The sequence below is a fragment of the Anolis carolinensis genome, chromosome 4 (assembly GCF_035594765.1).
Source record: "Anolis carolinensis isolate JA03-04 chromosome 4, rAnoCar3.1.pri, whole genome shotgun sequence".
Classification (NCBI taxonomy): Eukaryota; Metazoa; Chordata; class Lepidosauria; order Squamata; family Dactyloidae; genus Anolis; species Anolis carolinensis.
In genome coordinates, this window is record NC_085844.1 from 65598093 (window position 1) to 65605610 (window position 7518).

Consider the following 7518-nt stretch of genomic DNA (forward strand, 5'->3'; position numbering starts at 1 on the left):
TAGGAACAAGGGAGAGGGCCTTCTCTGCGGTGGCCCCTCGCTTGTGGAACTCGCTGCCCATTGAAATCAGGCAAGCCCCCACCCTTTTAGCCTTCAGGAAAGATTTAAAAACATGGCTCTTCCGGTGTGCTTTCGGAGAGTAAATGTTCTATGCTACTCCCCCCCGATATTTATCCTCTAGACTGGTTCACTATCTGATGTCCCGTCCCTCGAGGTTTTATTCTGATCCCTTTCTCACCCAGAGTTTTAATTTTTAATCTAGTTTTTAAATGTAGTATTCATGCGGCCCGCTCGTGTTATATTGCTGTTTTGATCTTATGTTGTACTGTTTTATTTTATGTAATGTATTATTTAATTGTATTATGTTATGGTCTATTGTATTGTCTTGGGCATGGCCCCATGTAAGCCGCCCCGAGTCCCCGTTGGGGAGATGGTGGCGGGGTATAAATAAAGTTTTATTATTATTATTATTATATATATATATATATATATATAATAGAAAGAAGATAGCCAGTATGATGCAGTGGCTTGGGCATCATCTGTGCTAGGCCATGGAAAGTTTGGAAGCCCACTGACTGATCTTGTACAAGTCATTCGCAGAAAACATTCTCTGAACAAATTTTGCCAAGAAAATCCCATAACAGGTTCTATTTAGAGTGGCCACAAGTCAGAAATGATGTGAAGGCTCACAATAAGAATGGGAAAATGTACAATATTCAATATGATTACATTTATCACAGAACTCACTAAGATATAAACATTTTAAAAAGCTGATTTATATCAAGGATCTTTGTTGCTCACTGATACACAAGTAGAATAATAGGACAGAAAATGCTATTTTTACTGAGAAGGCTTATAAAATATATTACTCATGTGAGAAATTGATAAGCAATAATTTTAAAAATAGCACTCATATGATTGTCATTTGATTTCTATGTTATTTTCTACACTCAAATGTTTGCTTTCATTTTGCTTTCAGTTTCTTGATTCAATATAGAAGACCCATATTTTCTCTTTTATGTTCTATTATATCTTATTACTTTGTGTCTCACTTTATAATCCATATCATTATATTGTAAAGCTACAGTTCTTCTGTGGAATGTCAAATGCTCTTTCAATACATGCTGTTTATTCCATAGCTTCCACATTTAGAATGTCAATTGTCCTAAAAATTGTACCAATACAATTTTGTCCTTTTGCTATAAACTACAATCAGAAGTGAAAGCCTGTGATGACAAAGTTATATTGAATGCCATCTCATCTTGTTTTTTTACTTTTTTCAAAATGATTGTAAAATGTGTTTCCTGAATGTCAAGAAATCCTGAAGGGGGGAACATTGGACTGATTAAAATCTTCACAGTATGAGACCTAGTTTGTGAAAAATTCAGAAAAGCAGCATTTCCTGTGTAGAAAAAACTTTCTGCACAGGAAATAATATTTTCTGTGCAGAAAGCATTTATTTCTTGCACAAAAGTGCTGTGATTGAGAACTTCTGCTATGGGATTTTAGTACAAAACCCAGCATTTTCTTCTGAGAAAACAGAATTGTTCATACAGATTTGAAACTTCATGCAGCAGAAAGAAATTTGCTAAAAATATTTTTTACTGCCTTTCAGGAATGAAACTAGAAAAGAGTTACATCCCCACTCAAACTAAAACAGCCTTCTTATTTATGGTCAATAGCTATGATATTCTTAATCAATGCCCATAATCAGTAATCATGTATCTAGAGGGCCATTTTTAACCAGTGTGCTGTGTAAAAAGTTGGTTCAGCATTGTGTTATCAGATGATCATAAATCATGTTATATTGATGACCTGGAAATAAAGTCCTCTTGGTAACTATGGACTTTGATGGTATTCTTGGCACAGTTGATATTGTTCATCGACAAGCTGATCTTCCCTCTGGGCACAGAAACAAGGATGAAATTGAATTTTATTGCTGGCAATTGCACGATTTAATATTTTGGAAGCATATAACTGATGAACCCCAGTAACCCTCCCTTATTTTTTCTCTTGCATCTCTATAACGCATAGTAATATTAGTAATCTAAACATTTGTCAAAATACTCATCATCCATCACCAGGATCTACACATTTCTTTAGATAATTTCCCTTTTAGAAAAATGCATAACATTAACCTGGCAGAGAAATTGCTTTGTGCAGGTTTCTTTCTCAACCTATTCCTTTAAATGAGCTTGAACAAACATTTGTCTTAAGGAGGTAGCGTGCTTGGTGCAGTATTAATCTCAATTTGAAATTAGGCAGACTCATTGTTTTCAAGTAGGTTCCAGAGCGTTCAATGGGATTTCCTATTAAGTAAAGGAATTAAAGTTGAGAAGTGTGGCGGACAGCCATTAACCAGCTGAACTGGCTTTACAGCAGTTACTTTGGCTTTGGTTCTCAGTGATTTCCATTGAACTAAATGCTCATTCCTCCTGAGCAGGGCTCTTTGCAGCAGAAAATTAGTTATATGCAACAGTTGCTGGAACATCATTTGCTTAGAATGCAAGAGTTCTATCCTATGCATCATAAAATACACTGAGGGAGGACATGAGAATGGGCTGCATCATCCTACTTCAGGGGAGGGGAACATCCAGCCCAGGGCCAAATATGGCCCACAAAATGATTTGATCTGGTCCTTGGTCTCCCACCCAAATCCTAACCAAGTACTGACTCAGATCTGGTGCCTTTAACAATCCTCACAAAAACAATCTCAGTTGAAGATTAAGAAAATTAAAGTACATAGAAAAGACTTCAAGTGTCAATGACACGGGCATTGCCTGTGTTCCAAATCCAAGATACAAGATTAGAAGAGCGATCAAAGCAAAATATTTGATGTTAATTGAAGTTGCTCAACCTTATCCTATTTTCTACCTTGGAAGACTCCAACAACTTCATTGCAAGCAAATAAATACTATGCAGAGGTCATCCTATAAGGTCTGGCATTCTGAAAGGACTATGATTGCCAGCAAACTTCTTACCAAGCAAACAAATTATCTCCACCCCCTTTGCCTCTCTTAATTCCAAACGAGGGCTTTAATTTTCTCTTCCATCTATTCTTCATCCATTCTTCAAGAATCCACAAATCAGACAAAATTTTAGGACAAGAAGCTAAGCAACACAACCATGTGTTCGTCTAATTCTTCTTATGATAATAATGTCCTTTCTTGTTCCTGGGAAGTGGGGAAGACAGTTATGGCCCCTCAATGAATTCTTAAAAACCTCAATTATTTAAGTGCATTATTAATCAAATAGTCTTTGGGGTTCAACTAAGTGGCAGTAAACTAACTAAGTTAATTGTTTAATCGATTAGTTGAAGCCATTTTAACTTTTCCTTTGTGGCAGATTCCTTTTCCACACTGTCACCACAATTCCAAATCTTGGACTCCTGAAAATCACCCTGCCCTGCGTGAAATTACAGTATGTTCAATCTAGTGAAGCATCTTTCTTCAAGGATACACATTTGATTGGATTGGATCTCAAAGTGATCCCTTATATGTGGACATGTGTCTGTATGGTTATTGCGAGTTCACTGTTATCATGACCAGTCACCCACCAAATTTAATATGCATAGACATAGTGGTAAAAACAAACAAGTGTAAGTGCCTACCGCTATGACCCACCACATGATTCAAGATCTTCAGGGGAGTCCCTGCTTTCGGTCCCACCAGCCTCATGTTCCTTAGATAGGGCCTTTTTGGTGGTGGCCCCCTGACTATGGAATGCCCTCCCAGGTGAAATCAGGCAGGCTTCTTTCCTCCTTTCCTTTCGGAAAAGAGTTAAGACTTGGCTGTGGGACGAGGCTTTTAATTAACAGAGGCAGTATCAATTATAACATATGGCTCAGGATGAAATTGACAGACCCGGTTTTGGACTTGGAAAGCGCCTAAATATTTATTTATTTATTTATTTATTTATGAACTTTTTAAATGTAATTTAATTTTAATCAAGTTGAAATATTATTGTGACTGTTATATATGTGTTTTATATTGTAAGCCGCCCTGAGTCCCCGTACTGGGTGAGAAGGGCAGGGTAGAAATGCTGTAATAAATAAATAAATACGTTTATTAAGACACAAGTAATTTATATATTAACAATCAATCACAGTCCCCCCAAAATTAGAATCACCTATTTCCTCTCATTCACTATCCTGTTTCTATTCCGGGCCTTTCTTGTCTCTGTCAAATCCAAATCCTATCTATCTCTCAGAGACAAATCTTACTTTCCTCTGTAGCTCCACTTCACAGGGATTTGCTATGTTCAGCCAAGCTTGCCCAGCAACTCCTTTCATATTCCCAATTTCTCATAGTTTTGTAACATTATTACCTCATTTCATTTATTGTTTCTTTAAAAATATGGTTTCATTTTGATTTTGATTTTGAGTTTCTTGCTCAATAAAAAATGGGCAAAATAAACTATTAGCTTATGCATAGATATTTACGTGTGGACATATGATAATGTAAATATTTTCAAACATAACGAGCTAAAAATTTGTAATTAATATGCTTCTTTCCTATGCAAATATGCAATACTCCAAGGATTATATTTGATATACTTGTCAGTAATTTTCTCCCAACCTTTATAAATTACACATTTTTATCCAGAAATTGTATCATAAAAGACAAAAAAGACAAAACATTGCCTATGAGAATTTAGTGGATAATTGCTAATTTAATTTGTGTGGTAATACAAATCCAAATGCCAAAACTCTTGGCTCACATGAGGAAAATATATTTTACCACAGATAATAGTCATAATTGATGGCAACTGAATTCATAATGTCTAATATATCTTGTCATAGTGAATGGCAAAGCCGACTCGAACTGGCTAATGAGACCATTGTTTCTAGTCTAGATTTCTTACCTGAGAATGTAATTGCAGCTGACAAAAATTAATAATCTTAAAGCACTTTCAGCAGACATGTCAAAGCGGTTTCTATGCCACCTCATTGCAACAGGTCTCTTTTCCAGAAGTGAAGGAGGAAACTCTTGTCCTTAAAATGAGTGCAAACTAAATCTGTAAGTTTGTTGGAAAGTTAAAGTTTAATATTTTCAGTTAATGAACTGAAAACAGTTTTGAATGAGCTCAATTGACAGAGACATATTTTACCAATTAACAAATATATTACAGGTAGAAGTGATTTGTCAGCTCACTTCACAATATGCCTTCAAGCTAATGGCACACTTTAATATAGCACATTACATGCTGAGTAAATGATTGGGGAACCTATCAAGTATATGCAACCTCAAGAAGAAAGATCCTCCAAAATCAAGAATCCTTATCCATACTTTTTCAGAACATTGTTAAGACAAAATAACATTTTGTATAAAAATAACTTTTCATGTCCTTTCTAAATCAAAATGTCCCTTTCCCTTTAGAATCACAAACCCTTTCATGCTTCTTCTTTTTTACTTGTCAATACTAAAAGGACTTTTACAGTATGATGGGTTAAAAACATGCGGTGCATGAAACACATGAACACATTCACCTTTGTATTAGTTTCACAGCTGTTTTCCATGTAATCTTGGAGGCCTTTTCTACTCCACAGTTGAAACACTATGATTTCACTTCCATTGTGACATCCTATGGAATCCTGGAATTTGGAGATGTACTACTGCTCAGCCAGAGGCCTGCAGTCCTTTTTGATCCCATTAGGACGAATCACACAGCTAAAATGAAAACACATAAATAATATTGTGTTCTAAAAAATATGAGATCTCCAGATAAAACAATGGTTCTCAACCTGTGTGTCCCCAGATGTTTTGGCCTTCAACTCCCAGAAATCCTAACAGCTGGTAAACTGGCTGGGATTTCTGTGAGTTGTAGGCCAAAACACTTGGGGACCCATAGATTGAGAATCACTGAGATGACGGGTGGTACATAATGAAACAAACAATTAAATTAACGATCTATCATTTTGTGCAACATGCTTGGAGTGTAAAGATTTTACACAAGGAGGATATCTTCAATCAATGATCTTGATCCTGCTTAAAAGCCTTTGGCTAGAATAGCTGTTTTTGTACACCAATTCTAGATGTAAAATAATTTAACAAGATTACACTGTGCAATGTACAAAAATCTGTAACAATCAGAAGCAGACTACAGTCACTACATCTCAGAAATCTGGAAGTTTGAAATTGGCATTAAATGAGTCAGTGTCATTGTCAATTAGGCTTCCATGAGGCTGGCATTCGATAACCAGGATATTATAGAAGATTCTGATCTTCCACGTTTTCACCTAGTGAATTGTTTCTAATGCTGGGACAGAGAGCTCTTCATAGCAGAAATAAGGGTTTGGGGAAGACATTAATTAATTTTTTTTCTCAGAAGAATAATATTTCTTTTATCTTGGAGCTTATTGATCTAAATGTACAAGGTGAGACAGAAAAAAGTGATAAGAAAATCACAAGTAGAAACAGTAAATTCCCATGGATACACATAAAACTATGTATACCATAACATACATATCATGATCAATTTTATGGCTAAACTAATGTATAGAATCTAAATCAAACTAGAGTACTGGTATGTTTAATCTGGTGAAGGTATTTTTCTTCAAGGATACAAACCTGATAGGCCCCTTCCAGACAGCTGTATAAAATCCACATTGAACTGGATTATATGATAGTGCAGACTCGGATAATCCAGTTCAAAGAAGATATTGTGGATTATTTGCCTTGATATTCTGGGTTATATGACTGTGTGGAAGGGCCCATAGAAAACTAAAGGTGGACAAAGTTGTTCTGAGAGGTCCCTTTTAAACTGCCATATAAAATCCAGATTATCTGCTTTGAACTGAATTATATGGAATCGTAGACTCATATAATCCAGTTCAAAGCAGAAAATGTGGATTATCCACAGTGTAGAAGGGGCCAGAGTCTTCAAGATAGGGCTAGGTATGAAAACACCCTAAACTACGCATTTGCATACTGACTTGCATCTACTGACTCCAGACATGTATTTAGCACAGACATTCCCTTTTCTGATCTAGGCCTCTTTTGACTGCCACATAATCCAGATTATCAAATCATATAATCCACATTATCTGGTTGAACTGAATTATACGCGTCTACACTGCCATATAATCTAGTTCAAAGCAGATATTCTGGATTTTATATGGATTCCTCATTGCTTTTATCATAAAAATATGGAGAAAGTTAATTACATGGCAAAACCTTTGTTTGTGTGACACAAACTTCATTAAACATGTGGAGGATGAAATTTCTCTTGCCAGGATAATTTTCACCCTCTAGTCAACTGTTGGCATTGTTTTTAGGATAAAACCAACCGCTGCCATATAATCTAGTTCAAAGGAGATATTTTCTGAGTGTAGGCACATTCAGAGATTCGTACATTTGCATTTTCCTGCCAGAACCAGGATATTCCTGATCCTAAAATCTCTTTTTTTTTGGCTTTTGTAGTGATTGCTCCCACGTTTTCAGGGGCACTGTTTAGCCACCCTCCATTTTGAAACGGGAGCTCCTGAGATAAAGGTACTGTCTGGACGGGCTCCCAGAT

The 7518-nt window shown here is 36.0% G+C and overlaps 1 long non-coding RNA gene across 1 annotated transcript; it reads right to left on the reverse strand.

Annotated features, from left to right (window-relative positions):
* Nucleotides 1–479: 479 nt before the first annotated feature.
* On the reverse strand, nucleotides 480–7017 carry LOC134298933 (uncharacterized). The gene is made up of 3 exons (XR_010006056.1): nucleotides 5489–7017; nucleotides 4864–5016; nucleotides 480–1902 (listed from the first exon to the last, which is right to left on the reverse strand). It is a non-coding gene; the product is annotated as an uncharacterized LOC134298933 (long non-coding RNA).
* Between the last annotated feature and the right edge of the window lie 501 nt (nucleotides 7018–7518).